At 47.0% G+C, this 27,969-nt stretch overlaps 1 protein-coding gene across 2 annotated transcripts in view; it reads right to left on the minus strand.

The window, feature by feature from the left end:
• Window positions 1–22,666, minus strand: part of LOC147012660 (delta-type opioid receptor-like) — a 52,309-nt gene extending 29,643 nt beyond the window's left edge. Inside the window, exon 1 of one of the 2 annotated variants that reach the window (XM_085853715.1) lies at window positions 21,712–22,666. The gene's annotated coding sequence lies outside the window, so the exon portion shown is untranslated. Of the gene's footprint in view, window positions 1–6,325; window positions 6,572–21,711 lie in introns of those variants that run through there. The other variant, XM_085853716.1, reaches the window with a different exon arrangement.
• Between the last annotated feature and the right edge of the window lie 5,303 nt (window positions 22,667–27,969).

Here is a 27,969-nt window from a genome sequence, read left to right on the forward strand (position 1 = left end):
GAGTTTGATGTGCGACATTGGTTGGAAGAGTGAGTTTGATGTGCGAGATTGGTTGGATGAGTGAGTTTGATGTGCGAGATTGGTTGGATGAGTGAGTTTGATGTGCGAGATTGGTTGGATGAGTGAGTTTGATGTGCGACATTGGTTGGATGAGTGAGTTTGATGTGCAACATTGGTTGGATGAGTGAGTTTGATGTGTGAGATTGGTTGGATGAGTGAGTTTGATGTGCGAGATTGGTTGGATGAGTGAGTTTGATGTGCGAGATTGGTTGGATGAGTGAGTTTGATGTGCGACATTGGTTGGAAGAGTGAGTTTGATGTGCAACATTGGTTGGATGAGTGAGTTTGATGTGTGAGATTGGTTGGATGAGTGAGTTTGATGTGCGAGATTGGTTGGATGAGTGAGTTTGATGTGCGAGATTGGTTGGATGAGTGAGTTTGATGTGCGACATTGGTTGGAAGAGTGAGTTTGATGTGCGAGATTGGTTGGATGAGTGAGTTTGATGTGCGACATTGGTTGGATGAGTGAGTTTGATGTGTGAGATTGGTTGGATGAGTGAAGTTGTTGGGTGAGATTGGTTGGATGAGTGAGTTTCACTGGCATGAGGTTGGTCCAATCCTGGTCCACAACCACCCCCATCCCCCACTACCACCTACCAAAGGCACAACGACCATACCCCCCCTCACTCACACACACACACACACACACACACACACACACACACACACACACACACACACACACACACACACACACACACACACACACACACACACACACACACACACACACACACACACCATCACCACCACCACCACCATCACCACCATCCCTCACAATCACCACCTCCCCTGATGGTCGTTCATTCAACCAATCTCACACGTCAAACTCACTCATCCAACCAATCTGAACAATCCAACTCACTCATCCAACCAACCTCACCCATCAAACTCACACATCCGCCTTAAAAGTAACTTATGTCAATATTGTATCGCCTGTAGGTGGGAGGATATACAGAACGATGCCAAAAATGAAGTTAAAGAAGTGCAGTGCAACTGCCAGCTGCACAGAAATAACAAGATTTCTCAAACCCCAATCGGGAAACAAGCTCATGTGAACAACAGCCCTCCTCTGAGGCAGAAACTGCTGCTCATAGTAGTAAAAGTAAAAAGCAAGAGCAAAAATCTGTAGTGCCATACAATAGAGATGGATCCAGAAAGAAAGGATTCAGGGTACTTGAACACAGGATACATCATGTGAGATAAGCAGGAGAATAGATTACTGTAAGCTTGTGACACCGATCACCAGACTGCTTTATTATAACCTCATGCATACCTGAAACACAAACAAAACATCAGCACGAATTAAAATTTTAAATTAACTTATTATTTCATATTGCTAAAAAAAAAAACTTTTCAATAAAATATGTGGCTATTTCCTTTCTCCTGTGGCTAATCATTCTAAACCTGGATTAGCCACAGTGGCTAATTCCTTTTGAAAGCCAGAGCACACCCAGAGATATGGATGCGAGAATTTTTTTTAACGATTCCTCACCATTGAGAGATGGAGCCAAAAACGATACACTGTATCGCATATTATCTTCAATTATCCTACCATTCTTCCCACCCATGGTTCACCGACTCCTATGTTGAAGCTGTTGCTCTGAAACAACTTGCCTTCTCTTCCTGGAAGGCTAATCCGACCGAAGGTAATCTCAGTGCATTCCAAAAAGTCCGCAACAAGTGTGCGTTCACTCTCATAAGACCCAGAAAACAATATCTGTCCAACGTCGAAAATGAACTTTCAAACTTGGTCTCCTTCCTCTAAAACCTGGTGGTGCCTTCTTACGTCACCGAAGGTGGACGGAGAGGTTGTGTTTTCACCGCTGTCTGTTTGCCTGTGAGCACGACATCTCAAACAGTTATGGAAAGATTCGGACGAAGCTTGGTGGACAGGTTGGGTGTGTGACAAGGACGAATTGATTCGATTTTGGTGAAGATCCGGATGTGGATAACATGTATTTTTTTTCAGTGCTTCTTCACCATTGAGAGGATAGGACCAAAATGGTACATGGCATGATATTTCAAAAAGTTGTGGACAGATTATGACATATCTTCTTAGATGAGTTGGGTAGTAGACAAGAACAAGCTGATTAGATTTTAGTTTAGATCTGGGGGCAGATCCGGCCTATCGGTGAGATACAAACTGTACACTGTTCAGCCTGGCGAGGTATGCCCTCCACCAAGTGCCGTTCTCGTCAAGTCTGTCTCTAGAGCATGCTCCCTTTCCATCGCTTCCCTCTCTTCAAATGGCACCACAGCAGACTCCGCTCGTGAACAGGCTGATTGCCTTAACTCTGTGTTTGCTTTCAAATCCTGTGTCCCTAACCCCTCACTCTCTGTATCCATCTTCCCAGTCAGACCTAACTGCTCCCAGACTGTGTCTTTTTGCAACTGAGAGGGTGGAGAAGGTTCTTTCAACCCTTTGATGCCGCTACTGGACTGGAATTGACGGCATCAGCTCACTTGTCCTAAAAAACCTGCTCTGCTGTTTTTCCACATCCTCTCTTTGCCCTTTTCTCCATGTCGTTTGCGTTCGGTCATCTTCCATCTGATTGAAATCAACCAACATCACTGCAGTGCATTAAAATGGTGCAAAAAAACTGATCCATTTAACTACAGACCGATCAGCTTACTTCCAATCATCAGCAAGGTCATGAAATCCATCATCGCAGTTAATATGAAATCCTTCCTTTTCTCCAACAACCTCATCTCGGATCACCGATTTGGTTTCAGATCAGGTCACGCCACCTTGGACATGCTGCTTCGACTCACCCAACAATGGATGGAGGCCCTCAATATCAGACGTGAGATCAGGGCAGTCTCTCTGGGCATACCTCGTGCTTTTGATAGTCCAGCATCCTGCCTTGCTCTCCAAACTCTCTGCCTATGGCATCCAAATCCAACTCCACAAATGACTTACCGACTTCCTCAACTCTCATAGTCAACATGTGGCTCTCAATGGAATCCTTTCATCTCCACTCCCTGTCAAGGCTGGGGTGCCCCAAGGCAGTGTTCTAGACCCAGTCCTCGTCCTGATCTTCATCTATGACTCCTTGGAAAAAAACCCTTTATCTCTTTGCTGATTACTCCACCATGTGCCACGATATCCCTCATCCCTCAGACAGGCAGGGTGCAGCCACTTCCTGCTCTTTAGACCTTGATAAGATCACAAGATGGTCAAACACTTGGAATATATGTTTGAATCATTCTGTCTCTGTCTGTCTGTCTGTCTGTCTATCTGTCTGTCTGTCTGTCTGTCTGTCTCTCTCTCTCTCTCTCTCGCTCTCTGAAAGAACCATCTGGCAAACCTTCTTATCTCACATTTCAATTAGCCTCCAAAATCCATCCGCTGACTGGGCATCCTCCATCGTATAAAGTCCTTCCTTGGCACAACCTGAACTTCTATCCACCAACAAAGACTTCATCCTCAGCTTGATGGAGTACTGTTGTTCCCTCTAGGCTGTCTCCCCTACCTTACATCTTTGCTCAGCTTGATGCTGTGGAAAACAAGGCCTTCAAGATTATTGGAATCTACCACGATGAAGCTGAGTCTATGGTCCAATCCTTTCGCCATCGCAGACACCTCAGTGGTCTGTCTTTCTTCTACCACCTCCTTCCTGTCTTGTACCCTCTGCTCTTTCCACGCTTTGTCCCCCCTCCCCCCCAGCTTTCTGCAGGGCTCACACGGTCCACCATCCACCTCTTCTGGTAAAACTACCTAAACCCAGGATCACTACTAACCTCCACTCATTAGTTCCTATTTTTTCCACCTGTGGAACCAATTTTCACATCCTCTCCAACCTCACTTCCATTCAGGTCTTCAAAACAGCTGTTCACTACCGTCTCAGATCGTTCCAAATCCAAAAACCACGATCTTTTCTACCCTCATTAACCCCACCAAAATCCCTTCTCCTTCTGATTTTCCAGTTTTCTCTCCTTGGAGGAGTTTCCTTCTGTATTCGCATGCAATGCAAGGCATCAATATATGCGCCGTCTATCGGATAGACGTGAAGGTGGGTGTCTCATCTGCTGGCATGAGTGGATGCTAAAGATCCCACGGTGTCCTTCACAGTCGGCGAGTTATTGCCAGCAACCTGGCTGAACTACAGGAAGCAAGTGCTCCGGTCTTCTACGATGTTCCTTGACATCAAGTTACACCGCTTGATATCTCGAGTGTGGTTGCTGTCCTGGCAGCAACCTCTGCACGACAAACAAATTGACCGAGCAATGTGCATGCTAAATGTGAACGGCCTTCTTCGAGGACAATGAGCCACTACCACGATCATCAGGCGGGTCCTCTGGCTTCACATCCTTCCGATGTACGGCGCTTGCATTGCTGTGGAGTTCCTCGCTGGGTCGAGACTTAAACCTAGACTAGATAGGTCAAAGGTGAGTGCATGTACCACTCGGCTCTCCTACCTGCAAGTACATACAATATTTATCGATTTTTGAGGACGGTTGGGGCTGTAAAGTCAATCAATAACATCAGTGTCTCATACATTGTTACCCTCGCCCAAGGAAATGGTATTGCATTTGGATCTGTTTGTCCGCACAGAACTTTCGTGTTTTTCTCCACAACCGCTTGTCGGATTGAGACGAAATTTTTCACCATCGGTGCGACGACTCGTGTGGAATGTTTCAATGAAAATTATGACGTCATAGGTCACGTGGTGTGGCAACCATATTGGAAAAACGGAAAAAAACTTTGGACCTCTGTATCTCTGAAACCGCACCAAGGAAAAAAAATTGAATGTTATCACACAGCCAGTACTCCTCTCATGGGGAATGAGTGTGATTTTTTTTTTCATGAGGTCATAGGTGCCTTCGTTATGACGTCATAATTGCATATGTAGAATGCTATATCCGATCAGTATGAAAAAATTTTGAGGGTCATCTAGGGATAAAATGGTCCACAAAAACGTTTTTGATGATGTCATTGGTCATGTGATTCGGCAGCCATATTGTTTTAAAAAAATTTTTAAACCTTCAATAATCTTCTCTGAAATGGCTGAACTGGTCATCACTGCCAGCAGTTATAAAGGGGCAGTTCTAATTATGTCTCTTATTCATTACATAACACACCAGTAAACAAGTGCTGGTGAGGGTCTGCAATCTCTGATTGCTTTTTTTTCTTGTTTCTTTCATGGATCATTACCAAAAAATTTATAATTACAGTTTTGTGTCATATGAAGCTTGTATAAGTTTCATGCTCATCATTACCATGACTGCCAATAAAGGAATACCCCCCCCCCCCCCACCATCATGGGAATAGGATGTACCATACCCTTCACTTAACGTTGGTGCTTCCAAAGCAGCTTCTCGGCAATGCTTATACTGGGAGGTTTGCCATTGCCTTCATAGCGTTATTTGTCCGTGCTCTATGCATTTAAATGCTGAACTTCAATCAAGGAATCAGCAGCACCATTTATTAAAATCTTCGGTATGACTCAAATGGGGTTAAAAACACCACCCATCCTCCCATACTCAGAGCGGACACTCTTAGCATTCCACCACCGGGTCCGGTTTATTATTTCGTATGCTGTTTACATCATTGCTTAGATCATGGCCGTGCTGCTCATGCAGTACCCCCCCCCCTCCATTTCCAGTAAGCTGGTACTCATTTTGCCGAACTCAGGATGACAGCCTGAGTCAACTCACCTGATGTTATTAAATGTATATAAAGGGGCTCGAACTCAAGACCCTGAGATCTTAAACCAGGGGATATATATATATATATATATATATATATATATATATATATATATATATATATATATATATATATATATATATATATATATATATATATTGATATAGTGGCATACAAACTCACCTCTAGGCTGTCTCGCCTGGGTTCAAATCCCGACCCAGCTGAACAGTATACTGATATCCTGGTGATTCACAGGCAAGGTGATTCATCAATGTGTGTCGTCCCATGGATGGACGTTAAAGTGAGCGTCCTGTATGCCGGCATCAGTTGGTGGACGTTCAAGACCACAGGGTATCCTTCGCTCAGAGTAGGCGAGCTATCGCCGGCACCATGGACAAATTACAAATTCCTGCCCCAAGCCACTGCTGTGAAGGCAATGGCAAACCACCCAGTTTAACCCTCGCCAAGAAACTGTTTTGGCATCACGGACACTCTGTACCAGAGCTTGGTAATGTACATCAGAATCAGATCGAATATACAGGGAACAGCATGGTATGGACATGCACAGACAGAAACAAGCCAGAGACAGAGATCTCGTCCGTCATTACTCACCGTGGGACTAATTAAGCAGCTCAAGCGGCTCTCGAACGTTTTGCACCTTCCCAGTTTACCAGCTGCACGTCCAAGTCCCGACACGTCTGCAATCGGAATACAAAGCAGGGACGACTGGTTCTTGTGGAGCCGGACGAGGAGGGGGAGGTAAAGGGGAATTCTAACGTCTGGTGTCAAATCTCCTGATGATACGTCGTGCTCTCCTGGGGACGGAACGCCTTGCAGACGACCCGAAATCTTTGTCCGCAGCTCAGCTACCAGTAGGGGAGACGCAAACAACCCTTCTCGGTAGCACCGCCTGCTTGCGAGCTACGCGACCGGCATGGCAAGCAGCCTGATCATCACTTCGGAGCCGAGAAAACGCGTGCCCCCCCCCACTCCTGCCCCCCAATATGTGGCTCGCTTGACCGTCTGTCTAGTTGTGACGTATGTCCTCAACAAAAACGTCATATAATTCGAAGGTTATTGAAACATTGTGTGATTACGTGCCCCCCCCCACTCCTGCCCCCCAATATGTGGCTCGCTTGACCTTCTGTCTTGTTGTGACGTATGTCCTCAACAAAAACGTCATTTATTTCGAAGGTTATTGAAACATTGTGTGGTTACATGCCCCCGCCCCAGCATGGAAGATTGATCGCTGACGTCATCACGTTTTACTATAATTACAGGTGCGTGCAGCTCGAAATGAGCGAACCTTCAAGCGGCAAGTTCACCAAACCAACGTCATATATTAAATGAAACATTTTAATTTTTCTTTGGAAAAATGAGCTTTGATTGATTGCGAAAGGACAACAGATTGAGCATTTGATCAATTTCAAATAATAATGATAATAATAATAATAATCCGGGAACTCGACGGTGTCCTTTATGAAGAGTCGGCGAGTTATCGCCGGCACTCTGGTCAAATTGTAACTTCCTGACACCTACGGTCGAACGAATGGAACATCAGGCCTGGCCAGCCGGTGCGTGAAAGACTAGGGCAAAGAAAAATAAAAACCTTCCCTGTGGGTGTCAGTCCAAAATAAGATGGGACTAATTAGCACCGTTAAAGATCTACCAGTAGTTATAAATCGAAATAAATAACAACCTCGAGAGAAGAAACTAGTGGACCAACAACCAATTTCGACCACATACAACTCGCCTTTGAGCTGTCTCGTCTGGATTTGAATCCCGACCTGGCTATAAACTGTCATCCAGGTGTTTCATCGGTCGGGTGATCCATCAATGTGTGTGCCGTCCCTCCGATGGACCTCAGGCCAGATGGACCCATCTCTGGCAGCATCGGTTGTGTTGTGGATATTGAAGATCTCACGGTGTTTTCCACCAAAAGAAAACGAGTCAACAGCCAAGAACAATTTAAAAATCGCTGCCCCAACCTACAAGGGGCACCGCATCAGGGGCACAGCCACCCTCCCAGAAAGGAGGCAACCCACAGCCACGTGCTTCACATGAACACATGAATGAATGATACCCCTTTGCAACTGTGACAAGTGCCCACAGCCACAACGGCATCAGACTCGCATCACCGTTGTTGTTTCTTACACAGCTTGTTGTGACTGCTGGTTGCATCATTTGCTGGAAGCACAACTGTGCTGCTGATGCAGTGCCCTTATTACCAGTAAGCTGGTTGGAACTCATTTTGCCGATTTTGGAAGGATGACATGCTGAGTCAACCCACCTGGTGTTAATTCAACAACATGGCAGGGGGCTCGAACCCAGGACCCGAAGATCTTAAGCCAGCCACCTTAACCATAAAGCCAACACCAGGCTTCGCATCACCGTGAATATCATCCACAGGTAAAGTTTCAATCGTCAGGTAAGAATGTTACTGCTCAGTTTCAGAGGTTCAAATCCCATCAAATGAAATTAGTGCAGTTCCAATGAGGAATGATTATAATCACCTGTCAGAGAGGAGGAACTTTCAGCACAATCGTTTCAACATTCCGAGCCATCCCGAAAAGCACCTTGGGGAACGTCATCATGAAGAGCAGAGATGACGGGACACACCAAAGCTGACCATTGCAAGTTATCCCGAAGATAGAAGTTACGTCATCATCGCCCTCATTGATTTGAGAAAAACCTTGGGGAATTCAATGGGATCAAGGAAAAAGGGAATTCAAGAGAACGAGCATCCGTCGTTGATCGAGCCGAATTCCATTCCACGAAATCCCAAGGAACTGTCGCACACAAGACTAGTTTGCATGAGATTTGCAACACCTTGGCATCCTGAGGCCTCGAGGTGTTAAAACGGGTTTTGGTGATTGATGGGTCCATGTAGCTCACACGTATTGTTCAATTATCATGTCGGTGTCTGGAAAAGTGTCGGAATGCCAGTTCTGGGATTTACAACAATGACTACAAAGATTAATATGAACTTGGGGATGCATTGTGTGTGGAATGGTGGAAAACATGATCTCCATCAAAATGAAAATGTCGTCGCAGATGTTCAGGTAAGTGTCCATACCGGGAGGTGTTGAGGAGGAGGTGGTGGGCGGTGGGGCGCAGTGCGGGCAGCTATCAAATATTAAATGGCTGCACACAAAGGTTGATGCATTGTTTTTAATAAATAAAGTGTCCCGTGACTTTTGATATGATAACATGGACAACGATGCACTGACGTGGTGTGTCGTCGGTCGTTATCTCCATGTGCGGGTTTCACAAGGTGGAACGGAGTCCCCTCAGGTCTCGAAGTATCCACCTGCGTTTCGGAGAGAGGGATCATGATTCATGGACCAAGGTGTGAAGCTTTCTTGTTACCGAAGGTGGACGAAGGTTATGTTTCCACCCCTGTCTGTCTGTCTGTTTGTCTGTTTGCTTGTTTGTTTGTTTGTTTGTTTGTTTCTTTGGCAAAAAAATATTTGGCCAACATAGGCCGAATTTATAAAATTGTCAATTTTCATCCGATTGACTTGAAATTTGAACAGGATTTTCAAATCAGCTCTCAGAGTTAAACCACCAATTATTTTTGAGGTCAACATCAGCCAAAAGGTCAACGTAGGCCGTAATTTCTAAAATCCTCAATTTTCATCTGATTGACTTGAAATTTGAACAGGATTTGCATATCAGGTCAAATAATTCAACACCAGGTGACATGAACAAGCCAATTCGTTGTTAGTTCAGGTCCGAATCCTGATCCGGCTCATCAGTGGGATACAAGACGTAAACCGTTCAGCATGGCGGAGGTATGCGCTCCACCGAGTGCTGTTCTACTTTGTTTTGTTTTCCTTGTCTGTGAAAAGGATATGTCATCCGTTAGTGTCATCTTTGAGTGGTTCTTCATCCGTCTGTTTGTTTGTCTGTGAAAAGGATATCTCAAAAAGTTTTGGACGGATTCGGACGAAAGTTGGTGGAGGGGTTGTGTGTGCGATAATGACGAATTGATTGGATTTCAGTGACGATCCGGATCCTATAATTTTTCAAGTCATACTAAAGACTTCAACTCTTTTATGCCCGGTGTCCTACACACAGTACACCGAAAGAAAAAGGTCTTCCGGGAATTCTCATTAAAAGAAACGGATGGCTGATGCGCCTGATCACAGAGGAGACGTCCATGTTTCATTTGCCAGTGTCATCAGGATGCTACTGGTGAGATGTTGTGTGCAGCTGCACACACGGTATGACAAGACTGTGCATTGGGTGGTACCTTCAAGAAAAGCAAACCCTATGTGCACAACCCGATGGAACGGGGTCCGTGTGGAGTGCTTCAGAGAGCGACAAACAGAGGAGCACAAAGAAGATTTTCATTTCTGTTCGGTAACGTCTGCTGTCATATGTGTAGGACAACATTTATTTTATATATTTGTGCATTATTTCAAAAATAAATATCATTTTCATTCTATTTGTGTCTAATTCATCCTAAAATTAGAGTTTTACATCAATATTTCCAGTGTAAAACATTTGGGGAGTAAATGGGTTTAAAATGGTACGTGCTGCTTCCTTGCTTGATGTTCAGTATTTGAAAGGACTAGTGCATGCCCGTACGTGCGTGGCCGTAAATGCAAAAAAAAAAAAAACTTTCAAACCGCGTGTCAGAAACAACAACCACACAAGCCGTTCCTTCGCTCTCGCGTGCCCATACGTGCGTGGCCGTACATGAAAAAAAACTTTCAAACAAACTCACAGGCCGTTCCTTCACTCTCATAAACGACGAATGGATTGGGGCATTGTGTTTATCTATAAATGCGCATAAGAAATCGAGAAATTATTAGAATACATTCAGTCATCACCATCCGGAAGTCCGTACGTTGTAACCCGTAATGGGGAGCGCGGCTGAGGTTCTCTTCCCCATCGGCCACGCTTACGCAGCAACGCGTCTTGTCATTGGTTGGTAAATAAATGGCCATAACTTGGGAAGCACTTGTCCGATTAATATCAAACCTTGAAAAGGCACATCCTCAGGTCCCCAGAAATATACCTGGCAGGTTTCAATTAGATCGGACCAGTGGTTGTCGAGAAACAGCGGTCTAACACACACACACACACACACACACACACACACACACACACACACACACACACACACACACACACACACACACACACACACACACACACACACACACACACACACACACACACACACACACACACACACACACACACACACACACACACATTGCTGGAATTATAGATAGATAGAGCGCATACAAACAACCACAGTTTGGCGTTCCTGAGTAGGAAGAAATTCCTCCTTGGGAAATGCCCCGCTGAGTGCGGTGAGAAAATTTGTGCCGCCATTGTTGTGACGTCACTGGTACCCAGAGTGTCCTGGGAAATGATGTCACTTCCCCCAACCTCAGCAGCTGTGTTTGTCTCATCCTAGAAATATTGTGTTGTGTCGCGTATGTTCGTCTGCATGTCCATGTGTGTGTGTGACAGCTCCACTATGAGCATTATTACCACCACGTCTGTGTTTGTACTATGTGAATGGGAATATGTGGGTCAGATGTGATGGCTTTCGTGTCCCACTTTTCCGGATATCAGTTTCCCCCCTTTCCCCACTTCCAGTTTATTATCAAACCTATTTATTTTTCTGGATGGTTCCACTTTGCCCTGGAGACGAACTCATTACCAGAGGGGATGTGGAGCTCGACAATTGCACATGTTATGATGCGCCTATGGGAAAGTATTTGTGTGTATACACACACACGCACACACAAGCACACACACACTCACACGATCACCATCACCAAGTTTAGGTCTGCCTTGGCCAGGGGGGGGGGTGTGGTTTGGGGTTTGGGGTTGGGGGCTCACCCTCGGCGATCGGCCGCAACTTACCCTTGGCTCCCAATCTAATGATGGACATTTTTTTTCAGACCACCATATGACCTTGACCTTCAACATTTAGGGATAAAGTGTAAAGAAAGAAAACGTGTCCCCATAAACAATCTATCCATGAAACGCGACAACTTAAAATCGGAGGAAAATTACTCAAGATATGCTGAAAAAGGTGTTTTTTTGTTAATTAGGTGAAATTCCGAAAAAAATAGGTCAAGGACACAAATGAAATATCAGGTGCACGACTTCAGTGCAGGTACACTATTGTGATGCAAAAAGATATCGGAAGGCCAAGCGGTCTGAGATTCCACATTGTCAACATTGAGTGAGTAAAAAAAAAAAAAGTGTTATTTTTCAGACTGCCATTTGACCTTGACCTTCAACCCAGAGGGGTATGATGTAAATAAAGCGTAAATGTGACTTACTCTAATCTAGGCTATCTAGCGATGGCAATTTTGTTCCGATAAGAAAACCTGAGTCGAGTTTAGGTGAACAATGTTAAAATATCTTGAATTGGGTTATGACCTTAAAATTAGGTCAAGGTTAAAAATGATGTCAACTCAACATCGTTTTTATTCACATTATTGATGCAAAATCGATTCTGAAAATCCGAGCTGGCTCCGAGATACAGGTCGGAAATATCGGAAATTAGGAGTCAGGTCAGGTATGGGAACATGCGCTAGAGCAGCGCGTCGCTGCGTCCACTTTCCGCCGGAACTCCAGGACCTCCGTCTGGCCATCCCCCAAGCAGACGCCTGGCTGATCCCCCATCTCCTTGAGATGCCGATCAATCAAATTAGGAGTGCAAGGAGGAAAAAAAGTAATGATAATGATGATAATAATAATAAACTAGAGGGGAACTCGGTAGAGCGCGAACCTCCACCCTGTGATGCCTGATCCACGAGAACATATCAGACCCAATAACTTTTTGAGATAGGCCCTATCTCTCAATGGTGAAGAATCACTTAAAAAATTCTCGTAGTCAGATCCGGATGCAGATCTTCACCAAAATCCAATGAATTTGTCCTTGTCACACACCCAACCTGTCCACCAAGTTTTGTTTCAATTCGTCCACAACTTTTTGAGATATCATGCTATATATCGTTTTTGGCCCCATCTCTCAATGGTGAAGACGCATTTAAAAAAATTTAATAATCCTCGTATCCAGATCCATATCCGGATCTTCATCAAAATCTAACCAGTTCGTCCTTGCCACACACCCAATTTGTCCACCGAATTTTATCCGAATCCGTCCACAACCTTTTGAGATATCCTGAACACAGACAAACAGACAAACAGACAAACACAGAAAGGGGGTGAAAACAACCTCCTTCACCTTCGGTGGCAGAAGTAAAAAAAAACAAGAAAAGTATTTTTCTAAATTGTGGTTTAAATTACTCCGAGGGGTCTAAGAAACTGTGCTACCATAAAAAAAAATTGGGGGCACTAATTGTATAAACAAACCCTAACAACAGGTATAACCCTTCCCCTATCCTACAGGTATCGGGGAAGGTGTATTTATTTATTAACCAAAGAGTCAAGGCTTCCAGATCTGAAACATTTCTGGCAAAAGGGACAGAAAACGACACATGATGGACGTCCAGCAATCCAATGGCATGGAAACAAATTGGCCACTCTACACAAATATCCAGCCCTGAACTAATAATCCATCTTCATTAAAGTACAAATGAAATACAGCACCATATTGTCTGATCGTGCCCATTTGTTGTTCTCATTGTCATTTCCCCCTGAAAGTGAGGGCAGTTTATGACTTCGCTGGATTCGATTAGTGCCAAACAAAGAGCTTTCAGAGTATAAACAACGTGTTCCATTGGATTGAAGAGGTGTGTGGAAGGAGGTGGGTGTGTGGTGTAGATGATGCGCCGATGGGCAATGCCTTGTGACCGGAGTCTTGGTGAGAATGAGATTTCGAAGAACACGGCGTTAATGTGCGTTTCATACTGTGAATGACTCATTGCTGGCTGGAAGCATTTTCTGCACAAAGCCCGATGGTTTATAAATCTGCTGCAATGGTTATGGTTCTGTATTATTGCACGAGCAGATGTAACAAGACTCATCCGTCTGATCCAAACTCATTATATAGCAGCAAGGTGCACATCCACTGAATGCCTACAACAGTATGGTGCACAGGTAACAAGGCTCAGCTTTGAACTCTTTAGTCTGTGTTTGATTCTCGACCCGACTCTAATGAACCGTCGGATTGGTGCTTCGTAGGGAGTGGGTGCTCTGTCGCTCGGATGGACGTCAATCAGGGTTCTCACCTTTTTTCGAAGGTCTTTGGTTCAAGTCTCTGATGAACCACCAGGTCAGGCCTGATGCTCGACTGAAGGTGATTTGGGTAGGAATTTGTAATTCGTTCAGGGTGCCAGTGATGACTCGTCCACTCTGCAAAGGACACTGGGGGATCTTCAACTTCCACTAATATCCAGTCGTTGCAGATGGGTCTTCTGCTTCAACATCCATCCGATGGATGGTGCCACGCATTGATAACTTGGCTTGCATGTGAAACACCAGGATGGCAGTTTATAGTTAGGTAGAGATTCGAACCAAGGCTAGACGGTGCAAAGGTGAATGTACCTACCTACCCTCAAGGGTCAACTGCCCTTGCAGGAAATATGAGATGGCAGATTATAATTATAAAATACAAGGTCATCTGAAGTTAAATAATTGGCTGCATAAAACCGTTTGTTTTGGCCAAACCTGTGCCAGGGTTGTGTGCATTGTGTACAAGATGACCTTGAAAGATCAAGAGGGGATGTCGCAGGAGCTATTACTGTGGCCCACCAAACTCAAGAGAGAGTGTGGAGGTCTCCAAGGAGGCATTGACAGCTCACCTCCTTTTTGACACAGTGACAAGAAAAGTAGCTCAAACTATACACATGGAGGTGTGTGTACAGGCATGGGTACCCGATATTAAAAAGATATCCAGAACTCGGAAAAGAGATTGGAGCAAGGCCATAGCTTGTGGGTAAAAAATTTCAAAGTTGGCCTCCAAAGCCATCCGCTAACTGGGCATCCTCCGCTGTACAAAGTCCATCCTTGGCACATCTGAACTATCCACCGACGAGGCCTTCTTCATCTGCAGCTTGATTCTCTGCTCTTCCCTCTGGGCTGGCTCCCCTGCCTCACATCTTGCTCAGTTTGATGCTGTGAAAACCAAGGCATTCAAGCTCATTGGGAAACCTGGTGTGGGCTGAACTGTTCGGGAAGCAGGCTTAAGATCTTCGTGTCTTGAGTTGAAGCCCCTAGTGTTGCAGTGAATTAACACCAGTTGGGTTGACTCAACCTAACCTGTCACCTTTCTAAGGTTGGTGAAATGAGTATCAGCTTGCTGGTAACAGGGGCAATGCATCAGCGGCACAGCTGCATCCCCAGAGAATGGGACAGCTGCCAGGCAGTCACAGGCTGCATATGAATAAATACATAAGATTATTGGAATCTCCTGCAATGAAGCCGAATGTGTGGGGTCGATCACCTTGCCATCACAGACAGGTTGATGCTCTATATTTTCCACCACCTCCTTTTTGGTTTTGTCCCCTCTACTTTTTCCACACTTTGTGCATCCTCACCCTCCCCCCACCCCATGTTTCTGCAACACTCACACAGTCCACCTTGCCATCAACCTCTTTCTGGTGAAACTACCTAAATCCAGGATCACTGCTCACCTCCAATCATTTGTCTTCCCCCCCCCCCACCCCAACTGTGGAATCAACTTCCACATCCTCTTCAATCTCATTCTTTCCTCCAGGTCTTCAAGACAGCTGTTCACCACCATCTCAGATCGTCCCCGATCAAAAGCTATGGTCTTTTCATCCCTTGTCTCCTTTACATGGAGAGTACGGATCCTGTTGAGCACAGATTACTATTTCTGGGTAGGTTGAAACCTGAAGGCTCTTCTGTCAGATCACTCACCAGTTCTTTGTTAGCAATGTTGTCTCTCCAGAGATTGGGCCACTTGTCCTTTGTGTTAAACCCCACATCACTCAAAACATTTCCAGAGCCACAGAAAAGGTTTGCGTGACATGAGTCGCGTATTTGGTAGATTCTGCAGGTCTTCATGGATTTGAAGGTCTTGGTTGACTTTGTTGCAATCAAACTCTCAATATTCTTGCCTTCTGGCACATATCAGGGGGTGGGATGTGAGACAAAACTGGGAGCCACTGCATGGGTGATGCTTTCATTGTACCACTGATTATCCACATCAGTGTTTTCAGAACAGTGTCCAAGTGCTTTCTGTGGCTGCTCTCTGCCCAAACAGGAGAACAGTATTCTGCTGCAGAGTACACAAGAGCAGGACTAGCGGTGCGAAGAGTGCGTGCACCTGATCCCCAGGTGTTACCGGTGAGATTTTGGATGATCTTTCCCCTGGTCTTGATCTATTCTGTGCCCTGCTTTAGGTGTTCACAGAATGTGAGGCTGCGATCAAGGATGACTCCAAGGTATTGGGGAACGGTTTGTTCTTGACTGGTTTGCCACAAAAGAAAACCTGGTGTTTGCTGTTAGCCAGTCGGTTGCTGAGATGGAAAGCGGTAACTGTAGTCTTAGTTGGGTTTGGGTGAAGCTGCCAGTAGATGAAGTATTGCTCCATTACCTTTAAGTCCAGGGACAGATCGTCAAGCTACTGAGATCTTCAAGGTTGATTACTTGGGTAGCAAGGGCAAGATCATCCGTGTGGGCAAACTTTCTGGAGTTGGTACAAGGCATGTCGCTCACATATATGCATACCTGCCAACCCTTTTTGAAGGAAAAGCGGTAGGCTGGTGTGCGACTGCGTCACACGCGTCCCAAGGAGGGTCCGGGGGCATGCCCCCCCCTCAGAGAATTTTCAAAAAAATGAAGCAAAATGGAGCAATCTCCTGCATTTTGAGACCACAGTTAGCTGAAATATATCAACATATTTTTAGAGTGAAAAAGAGAAAACTTAACATGGCTGATCTACTCACCAATCTGTATTTTTGACCACAATTCACTCCTGGCATGTCGAGAAATGATGTTACGATTGGGCCCGTTATCTGATCTTCATGGGTGATCAAGACTGGGAAAAAAACTCGTCCTCATCATCACTGCTTCCATCCGTTGCTGGGGTAAACATCAGATCATTCTGGCCGACATTTTGCTTGATGCGATCAACTGACTGACCCGCGATGGTGCACGTAACACGAGTCGCCTTGGTACGACCACATGCATACTGACACGCGATCTCGCTGTCGGGGAACATCCGCGGTACCAGCTTGGAGAAATGGTCATTTAGGGCCAGAGGCAAATTGTGCTCCATCAACAGTCCTTGAAATAAAACCTCGGCGTTGATTGAAGTCGGCATCTCTCGCACCGGCTGGAAGGATATTTTTGATGTGGTTGCCACCGCGCGCGGTAGTTGCTCGTGTTTCCCTGTGCTGATGTGGTGACTCAAGTCGTTGTATCCCCCATGACTGATGGAGAAGTCTGATCGACACGTATCACAGAAGGCATGTCCGTCTCCCTTATGCGAAGCCTTGATACACTTGAACTCTGTTGTCCAACTTGGCTTAAACTTGTTGACCCAGCGTGGGGGTGGTTTTTTTCTTTTCTGGTGTTTGCATTGTTGTCGTGCACTGAAGCGATGAGTCCTCTCTGTTAACTGCAGTCTTTGATCATGAATGGAAAATGGCGCATTGTCTTGAAATGAATGCCCGCCGTTTCCTGTCGTCCCATTTGATTGGTCATGCTTAGTTTGGAAGCAATAACCAATCGCTGACGAGATGAGAAATCAAGGTCAGGCACGAGTCTTGTAGAATGTAGAAGCAGCCGCGTGTGATACGATCTTGGCAGTGAGAAACGAACGCAAAACTGAAAAAAACACAACTATTAATTTTTTTCCAATAACAATTTCCAAATGCGGTATGCGTTGGGAGCTATAGAAAATTGGGAGGCGACCGCGCGAATCGGTAGGGTTGGTCGGTACGATATATGTTGAAGATAATTGGAGCTAAGACATTTCTACATGCGCGTCGATCTAGTTTAGTTATTCAATCGTGGTTCAGTGCAGTCTGATCCGTTTTGACCGACAATGAATCGGATATCAGGTTCACTTAAGTGACCCAGCAGGATTGGCGGCGGAGGTTTTGCACTCTAGTGAGTGCTCCCCCTCGAGTTGTGCACATGCTTCTGTGTGGATGGGTAACGACACTGGGATTGGTGCGGCATGGGTATGATGGGCCGAATTCTCCTGCACCAAAGTTCCTCGTGAATCCTTGTGTAAATCTGGTGCTAACAATATATATATATATATATATATATATATATATATATATATATATATATATATATATATATATATATATATATATATATATATATATATATATATATATTTGTAGTTCGAGGAACCGGATGCCTTCAAGACAATGGCACACAACATATAGTGGTCTGCAGACAGATATTCCATTAATATACGTGTAGATTGTCCCTTCCCTTTTGTCTCGTATGACAACAGGGGCATGCGTTGCGAGGATCTCATAGCTCGGTTTGTTTACATCATTCCTTCTTCATTTCATTTCTAATTTCATCCCGACTCTTCTTTTCTGATTATTCCTGAGGTAAATCTGAGTCACGTGCGTCCTACGCTGTGAGATGGCACCTCAGTAAAGGCCAAGCAAGCATCACACCGGAAACCCCTCTGTATAAATCACACTCACCACTGAACACTGAACACTGAACACGACGCCCACACGGAACACATCCCGAGGAGAGGGAAGAAACAACACACCTTAAACCAGGGGTCGGGAACGTTTTTGACTCAGAGAGCCATTAAAGCAAAATATTTGGAAATCTATTTCAGTGAGAGCCATATAATATATTTTAAGACTGAATTCAACTAAATGTGAGTATAATAAGCCTCTGAATTTATTCTTTTAAATAATGTTGTTATAATACTCACCATTAATGGGACTTCTGGTGCTGCATGGATTTGCTGATGGCTTTGTAGTCTGGTTGGTACTTGGTGAGGTTAAGCTTCATGCAAGCGTTGAGGCTTTCATCCGTTCGACGTGATCGTAGGTTGGACTTGATGTTTTTAAGATGTGAGAATGACTGCTCACATGCATACGTAGATCCAAACAAGGTCAATACAGCAATACTCACACGCTGCAGTGTGAGGTATGTGACAGGAAGCGCGTTCCAAGTTTTGATAATCAGCTCGTCTTCGGATTGAAGTTTTTTCATTTCTGTCCACATGTGCTTGCTCGCCAACTCTGCTTTCTGTCGTGCGATTCTTTCCAAATCCTCATTCAGTGACTTGAACTTATTCACCCACATGTCTGAGGCCTTCAGGTCAGCCACTTCTGCTTCAAAATCTCTGACGGAGATACCAGGAATGTAACTCAGGTCGGCTGTGTTCAGTGAACACTCGTTTGGATGGGTGATGAACTTAAAAAGACGAGTGTGCTCACGAAATTCTCCAAAGCATGCTTTGAATGACTGTCGGAGACTGGACGTGAAGCCAGCTAACTGGTGGAGATCAAAGTTTTGAGTGGGCTCACTTGCTGTGCATGCATCTTTAAATTGTCTCAGTTTTTCAAAATGTAGTAAACGACCTGTTTCAAGATCCATGATAAAGAGCTCCAGCTTGTTTTCAAAAGCAAACACGGCTTGTTGAAGGGATAACACTGTATTTCCAATGCCTTGCATTTTCACGTTGAGCTCGTTCAGATGTTCAGTCATATCCACGAGATAGTAAAACTTGAGGAGCCACTCAGTTTAGGCTAGCTCAGGATGCTCAATCCCTTTCATTTCAAGGAAAGTCCGGATTTCGTTCAGGCAAGCCGCAAAACGGCTAAGCACCTTCCCTCTTGACAACCAACGCACATTGCTGTGCAAAAGCAGACCGTGATAGTTATTTCCAACTTCATCCAGCAGTGTTTTAAACTGGCGACCATTTAAGGCTCGGGCAACAATAAAATTGATCACACGAATGACCAGCGACATCACTTCGCCAAGCTGCCTATCACACATCTGAGCACAAAGTGCCTCCTGGTGTAGAATGCAATGGAAACTTAGGATGGGTCTATTTTCATGTTCATGGAGAAGCGCCACAAATCCTTTGTTTTTCCCCACCATACACGGAGCACCATCAGTACACACCGAGATAAGTTTATCCATTCGTAGATTTTTTTCTTGAGCGAACTCCATTGAAGACATGAATAAATACTCACCTCTTGTGGACCCTTTTATTGGCAGAACAGCAAGACTTTCTTCGCGCAGTGTATCACCAGCAGCATATCTTGCAATCACACTGAACTGCGACAGATGGCTTACGTCTGTTGACTCATCCAAAGCCAGGGAAAAGAACGGCGCTGTATTTATGTCCTTCACTTGCGTTTCCTCCACTTGGTTTGCCATCATGATGGTACGATCATGAACAGTTCTTGCCGACAGAGGCATGTCTTGTATCCGTTTGATTATCTTGTCTTTGTTCGGAAGATCATCAAAAAGTTCATTGGCGACATCCAGCATGAACGTTTTTGCATACTCGCCATCTGTGAATGGTTTTCCGTTCCTCACTATTGCTAAAGATCCAGCAAAGCTGGCGGAATTATAGTCACCTTGCCGGGTCCATACGCGGAGTTGCTGCTGGCTGGCTTGCACCCTGCTCAGTAGCTCTTGGCACGCTTTCTTTCTGCTGTCTCCCGTAGGGTATTTTGATGCAAAGGTAGCATGGCGCGTGTCGAAGTGCCGCTTTATATTCGACCGTTTCATCGATGCAATTTTGTCATTGCAAATTAGACACACCACAGAACCTGCTCTCTCCACAAAGGCGAATTCTTCGGCCCATTCGTCCTGAAATGTACGATACTCCTCATCTTTTTTTCTTTTCGCCATCTTCTTCGTCGAAGGGTTAGCTTTGAGCAAATGAGAGAGAGGGAGATGTTGACCCAAGTGAGTCTGGCTGGCTTGCGCACGGGCTGACATACTCGAGAGGTGCGGCGCGGCCGGCCGACTCTGGGATGCTGTCGCCTCAGCGGTGGCGCGTGATTGGTCGAGATGAATTCCGTGACGCGTCTCGGCGGCGGCACGTCATTGGAGGAACCGAAATCACGAGTCGCCTCAGCGGTGGCGCGTGATTGGTCGAGATGAATTCCGTGACGCGTCTCGGCGGCGGCACGTCATTGGAGGAACCGAAATCACGAGTCGCCTCAGCGGTGGCGCGTGATTGGTCGAGATGAATTCCGTGACGCGTCTCGGTGGCGGCACGTCATTGGAGGAACCGAAATCACGAGTCGCCTCAGCGGTGGCGCGTGATTGGTCGAGATGAATTCCGTGACGCGTCTCGGCGGCGGCACGTCATTGGAGGAACCGAAATCACTACTCGCGTCGGCCGCATGACTGGACGAAACAAAAACCGCTTCAGACAATTCGGAGGTGTTTTTTCTTCTCTCCTTCTGCCAAGTTCAGCCCTGCACGTGAATGAAGCACGACACCATTCAAACTATAGGTAAAGCTTCTGCGAGAAATATTGGGCTTTCCAAGTTTCAAACTCCAATTTTATCTGCGAGCCAGATGCAATCATCAAAAGAGCCATACCTGGCTCGCGAGCCACACGTTCCCGACCCCTGCCTTAAACACTGGTAACCTGGTAACCTTCAGTCCACACGCGGCTGCGAAGATACAGAGATACTACAAACTAACTTCTGTGGGGGAGGGGGAGGGGGCATGGAGGAGGCGCTCGAACACCACATGAGTATCGACGGTACAGAGAACCAGTCCTCAAGCGATCCCTCAATCGAGGCCGATAATCGAAAAAACAAAAACAACAACAACAACAACTCGCCGTTGTACAGAACACGACACGAGCGGCTCGTTCTGTTCAACACATTTCTGGATTTCATGATTTCGACATCGACTTGTATCGATATTTTAATTCGCATAGTTTTACATACGTGGGGAATGGCGGATCCGCGCGTCCTGCACGAAACGTGTTTAATGGCGGGAAAAACGCGCGCAGCCCGCGATACTTGGTCACCGTGAAGAACGAGGCCCGAATAACACACACGTTTGGTCCACCTCGTACACCGCAGGGTCTGCGCGTGGGGTTACAATGACATCATTCTTACCGTCGGTCTTCGCTCAACACGACGGCAACAAATGTCGCCAGGCAGAGACGTGCTCCGTGCTCCGTGCTCCGTGCTGTGTAGTCCGGATCGCTCGGGCCGCGTGACGCATCACGGAGCAACCGCTGATCAGCGCGAGTGGGAGGTGCCCGGGCATGCGGGACCGACGTCACCCTCGGCCGGTCGTGACTCGGGGCCTGGCCCGGGGGTTCGTGCAAGGCAGTTCATGACGCCGAGTTCGGTGTGGGCGATTCGTATCATGTCGTGGGGTCGGAGCGAGACATTTTTTTACGGCTCGGGGTCACCTTGTCAGAAGTGGAATGTTGCAGCTTCCGGCCATCGAGGCCGGGGCCAATCAGAGCGCCCGGTTCGTGTGACGTCGCGTCGCTTCAGGGTTCCTCCTTCCTCACCCTGCGCCCCTTCAGGGTGCCTCCTTCCTCACGCCGCACCCCTTCAGGGTGCCTCCTTCCTCACCCCGCGCCCCTTCAGGGTTCCTCCTTCCTCACCCCGCGCCCCTTCAGGGTGCCTCCTTCCTCACCCCGCGCCCCTTCAGGGTTCTCCTTCCTCACCCCGCGCCCCTTCAGGGTTCTCCTTCCTCACCCCGCACCCCTTCAGGGTTCTCCTTCCTCACCCCGCGCCACTTCAGGGTGCTCCTTCCTCACGCCGCGCCCCTTCAGGGTTCTCCTTCCTCACCCCGCGCCACTTCAGGATGCCTCCTTCCTCACCCCGCGCCACTTCAGGGTGCTTCCTTCCTCACCCCGCGCCACTTCAGGGTTCCTCATTCCTCACCCCGCGCCCCTTCAGGGTGCCTCCTTCCTCACCCCGCGCCCCTTCAGGGTGCCTCCTTCCTCACCCCACGCCCCTTCAGGGTGCTTCCTTCCTCACCCCGCGCTCCTTCAGGGTTCCTCATTCCTCACCCCGCGCCCCTTCAGGGTTCTCCTTCCTCACCCCGCGCCACTTCAGGATGCCTCCTTCCTCACCCCGCGCCACTTCAGGGTGCTCCTTCCTCACGCCGCGCCCCTTCAGGGTGCTTCCTTCCTCACCCCGCGCCACTTCAGGGTTCCTCATTCCTCACCCCGCGCCCCTTCAGGGTGCCTCCTTCCTCACCCCGCGCCCCTTCAGGGTGCCTCCTTCCTCACCCCACGCCCCTTCAGGGTGCTTCCTTCCTCACCCCGCGCTCCTTCAGGGTTCCTCATTCCTCACCCCGCGCCCCTTCAGGGTTCTCCTTCCTCACCCCGCGCCACTTCAGGATGCCTCCTTCCTCACCCTGCGCCACTTCAGGGTGCTCCTTCCTCACGCCGCGCCCCTTCAGGGTGCTCCTTCCTCACCCCGCGCCCCTTCAGGATGCCTCCTTCCTCACCCCGCGCCCCTTCAGGGTGCTTCCTTCCTCACCCCGCGCCACTTCAGGGTTCCTCCTTCCTCACCCCACGCCACTTCAGGATGTCCCCTCCCTGCGCCACGGGGAATATAGAGGTCAGAGTAGGACCCTTGCTCTCTCTCTGCCCTGCCTCTCCCGCTCAAGCTGGATTTCGACTCCGCCTTCTGTCGTCATCGCTGGACTCCTCTTCTCTGCCCACATGATGCTGACTCCACCCACTCACCTGGTCCCACCGACCACTCCATACACTCGCTCTGGACTCCACCCTCCCAACTCAAGCCGCTCCTTCACACCCCACGGGAGCTGCCCAAAGCAAGAGACGACGCACCAGCTGTCAGGGGGGTACCGCACCATGGAGCATTCCCCCCAAACGTATTGGCGGCGCGACCGAGAGACCGTCGCCTCAACTCCTCTCCTGTGTTGCTTCAAATCCTCTTCATCAGGTTTTCTGTGTGTGTCGTGTCGTGTCGTGTCGTGTCGTGTCGTGTCGTGTTTGTGGGCGTGTGTCGTGTCGTGTCGTGTCGTGTCGTGTCGTGTCGGTGTGTGTGTGTGTGTGTGTGTGTGTGTGTGTGTGTGTGTGTGTGTGTGTGTGTGTGTGTGTGTGTGTGTGTGTGTGTGTGTGTGTGTGTGTGTTCTGGCACCTGTCTATGTAAGTAAGCCTGCAGAAGATTGTTATTATTATTTTCGGATTAGGTCTGCTCTGCGTCCGCTTTCACAAGTTGCTTGTTATTACCGCACCACACCTTTCTTCCCTATCTCTGCTTGTACACCCCAATAAATCTAATGATCGTACCACATACTTTTCCTCACCTGCTTGTAAATAAATAATTATTTGGAATGTTCCCTGCTCGTTTTTGTCTTTTCTTTCATTGATCCAGCATGGTCCAAATCCTCGCTTCACCGGGACTTTATTCCCAACGATCCGTTCCTCTTAGCCAGAACATCTTTGGCAGTGTCGCTCGGCTGCATCCGATCCGGTAAAGTGATTTGGTCTGGTGGAGTGATCTGGTTCGGACAAGGCATACCAAGGGCGTGTTCACCGGTAATTAAATCACGTGGTTATTTTTAGGTAACCGGATTAACTCGACGGAGGACCCTAAGTCGCATTGTTGAGTTATTGGCGTCCACGGTCGGTTAAGGGACCCGCTGCATCACGGAATTATCCGTGTGCGACAGCCTACAATTCCGGGGAATCTAGTGGGAGCCGAGATAGCTCCCCCCCCCCTTGTGGTCTTCTCACCCGACCCCTGGCCATAACAATATATATATATATATATATATATATATATATATATATATATATATATATATATATATATATATATATATATAAATATATAATCAGTGGACACTTGTTATTTTTGCATTGGGCATGATTCCACGATCAAGGGGTGCCTGTCCACCCATGTTCATGTTCCCCATTTAATATCAAGAACGATTTGAAAGCCACACTCTTCTATTTCGATGTGAACCAATCACCAACTTGCCTGCTCATGTTTGAACTTTTGGTTTCATCACATTATATATTATTCTAATTTGTGACATTATTACGTTTCGCCGAATTACACTCGGTTATGCTCATCAAATGCATTGTAATGTATAAAGCAAAGAAAATCAGAACAACTTCAGTGGAAATGGTGAATGCTTTTACTTAATTGAGGTTGTGTGGTCATTCAACCAAATATGAATGGAAGACACGTACAAACACAATTATTAATCCAGCATAACATGAAATATTGACTACAGCATCAAAATGATTGTCAAAAATACAGGTGTATAAAATTATAAATTAAGATTACATGAAAACTTGTTGATCACGACAGAAATCGGTTTTTGACAAATACTAAAGGGACAATCAAGAACGCATGATAACTACCAGACTGATTCACATTTAATTTTCAGTGCAAAAAGACTATAAACTAACGTTATCTTTCCAAAGAAGAGATTTTATGTAAAACCTTGAATAACCAGCATTGCTTGGAACTACTAAATCACCGATGCTTCAACACTGGGGGTCGAGCAGATAGATTACGAGGACTGCCTTCCGACTTGTTAATAATGTCATCGGTATAAATTTTACCCCGATACTTTAATCTAACGGTAAAGAACATGTGTAGTATTTTATTAACCAGCTCTCCCTCATGACTTATCTCACCTGGAGCCAAAGGATTTGCATGTGCTACCTGAACAAAGATGGAACACTGTCCAATGTCCATGTCCAGTGGCAATGTGTCTCTTAAATTAAAAGCCGCAACACAACGGTGGATTCACGAGATATCTCAAAAAGTTGTGGACGGATCCGGATGAAATTTTGTGGACAAGTTCGGTCTGTGACAAGGACGAACTGATTCCGTTTTGTTGAAGATCCGGATCCGGATATGAGAATTATTTAATTTTTAAAGTGATTCTTCACCGTTGAGAGATAGGGCCAAAAACGATATAGTCCTGTATAGTAAGATGTTTCAGGGATGTATTGGGCCCGGTATGTTCTCGTGGATCAGGTATTACGTGGCGGAGGTTTGCGCTCCACCGAGTGCCCTTCTCGTTTGATCCCGTGTTCCCCGGAATTTCATTTTATCCTGGGTTTCATAGAGATTTTAGATGTGATTTCTTGGAATTTTATTCTGGGTTCTGTGGGATTCAAACCTGTGTTCCATCTTCCATGGCATTTTTTGATCCCACACTCCTGGCGATATTACTAACCTCCACCATCGAAGATGGACGGAGGTTACTACTATCAATAAATTTAACTGTACCATCTTTGAGTGCTTCTCTACATCCCATACACGGCTCGGTGCATGGGATGCGTGGCAGCACGTACGTGGGCGGAGTTCACGAAGGCCTGACGTCTCTCTCGCAAATCCTCGGCAGATCAGGGACGAGGTGGCCGTAAGTCCGTCAAAGGGCACAGAGCGACCTCCAAGAGAAGAACAGCCTCTTCGGGGGGCGGCGAATCAAGACGCCCAACATGCCCCCCGACCAATCATGGAGAGGCAACGGAGTTCCCGGCGAATTAGGTGCGCGGAGGGGTGAGACACGTTCCCCCCGCCCCGACGAGGGGCGAGTAGAAATAGACGGGACAGGCGGTGTGAAAAAGGTCTTGGAGGGGTCTTCTTCATCTTCGTCTTCTTCTTGTGGTCGCCTGATCTCCTGGTCGTTTTGGACCCATGTCGCCGCTCCTGGACTCGTGTCGCTGGTGGTCTTCTGGCTCTCGTCTCATCCCTGGCTCTGGGCGCCTCGCAGCGATCCCTCACCTCATCTCGCCGGTGTCTGGATTCGGCTCGCCTCTCGGTGGTGCCCAGTTCGACTCAGCTCGAAGACCACACGAGGTGGACAGGTCCGAGGCAGAATCTGGTCTTCAGGTCGCCCTTTCCCTCCGAGCTGGAGGCCTCAATGAAGACCACTTTGGGTCGGTTTCTTTTGGGTGTGTGTGTGTGTGTGTGTGTGTGTGTGTGTGTGTGTGTGTGTGTGTGTGTGTGTGTGTGTGTGTGTGAGTGTGTGTGTGTGTGTGTGTGTGTGTGTGTGTGTGTGTGTGTGTGTGTGTGTGTGTGTGTGTGGCGCCAGTCCAATAAGTAGAAATTGTATAAGTGCCTTGCTGTACATACGTTGTGTGTGTGTGTGTGTGTGTGTGTGTGTGTGTGTGTGTGTGTGGCGCCAGTCCAATAAGTAGAAATTGTATAAGTGCCTTGCTGTACATACGTGCCTCTTGTATTTGGATAACTCTGCTTCTTACGTGCCCCCCTGCTCCATTATAAATAAACCCATGTGTTAAATGTATCGGTTCGTTCTTGTCTTTCTTTTATTGGTTTAACATTGTGCGTGTTGGAGAATTAGCCAGGCTGTTGCCGCTGTAAAGGGACATTTGGACCGACGAAAGCTCGGTGACCGTCTGCTCGGGTCATACACGGTTCGAGTACGCTAGCGTCTTGTTCCATACGAGCATCGTCGAGGGTGAATTTCCCTGGTAGTTTGGACCACGTGGGTATTTAGGTAAATTGAAATTGGCAATCAACCCTACCCCACGTGGTCGACCTATTGGCGAACTTCGGTCCAATAAGGGACCCGTCGGCTCTGGAGTTATCCGGGGTGACGACCTTTGCATTCCGGGTAATCGGTGGAGTCGACCCTGCAGCTCCATCTAGCTGTCGTGCTCGTCGCCGATACCCGGCCCCGCAACACTATATCTCTCTCTCCCCTTTCTGGCAACTCCACAAGTAAGCCTCGTAAAGGTAACAACTCTCAACGTATCAACAGAAGGGTGAAAGCAAAATTTGCCGATTATAGATATCAAGGGGGCCATCAGAGAATTGGTGTATTGTGAGGGGCATGCTCCTCAATCAGCCGAAGCCCTCAAAGCCGAACACCCGGCCGCCCCGCCTGACCTCAACTTACCGGCCATGCCCGATGGTGAATTAGGCAATCCGGTGGTTCTCTCTGAGCATTCCGTCTGAATCGCGGTCAACCTTTTTCCATCTGGGTCGGCTGCGGGTCCCGATGGGCTCAGACCGGGACGTCTTCAGGCTCTTTTGGGCAAGGAATCTGCCAATGTGGGGCCTGCTTACTCTCTTCTCTTACCCTGTTCATTAACATGGTTCTGCGGAGAGGTTTCCGAAATTGTGCATCCTGTATAATTTGGTGCAAATTTATTTATTCTAACCAAGCAGGATGGTGGTGTTCATCAGATCGCTGTGGGCAATACTTTTTGCCGTCTCGCGACCAAAGCCACAGTCTGATCTTTTTCTGAAGATCTTGGGGCTGAGCTTCATCCTGTCCAGTTGGCCTATTCAACTAAAGGTGGATGTGAAGCGGCTGCCCACGCTGCCAGACTTTATCTGACAAATCCGCCTCCTAATCGCGTCTTTCTCAAGATAGACATGCGTAAT

This window comes from Eptatretus burgeri, chromosome 14 (genome assembly GCF_056783735.1).
Source record: "Eptatretus burgeri isolate ZD-2024b chromosome 14, Ebu_testis_v1, whole genome shotgun sequence".
In the NCBI taxonomy this organism is placed as follows: domain Eukaryota; kingdom Metazoa; phylum Chordata; class Myxini; order Myxiniformes; family Myxinidae; genus Eptatretus; species Eptatretus burgeri.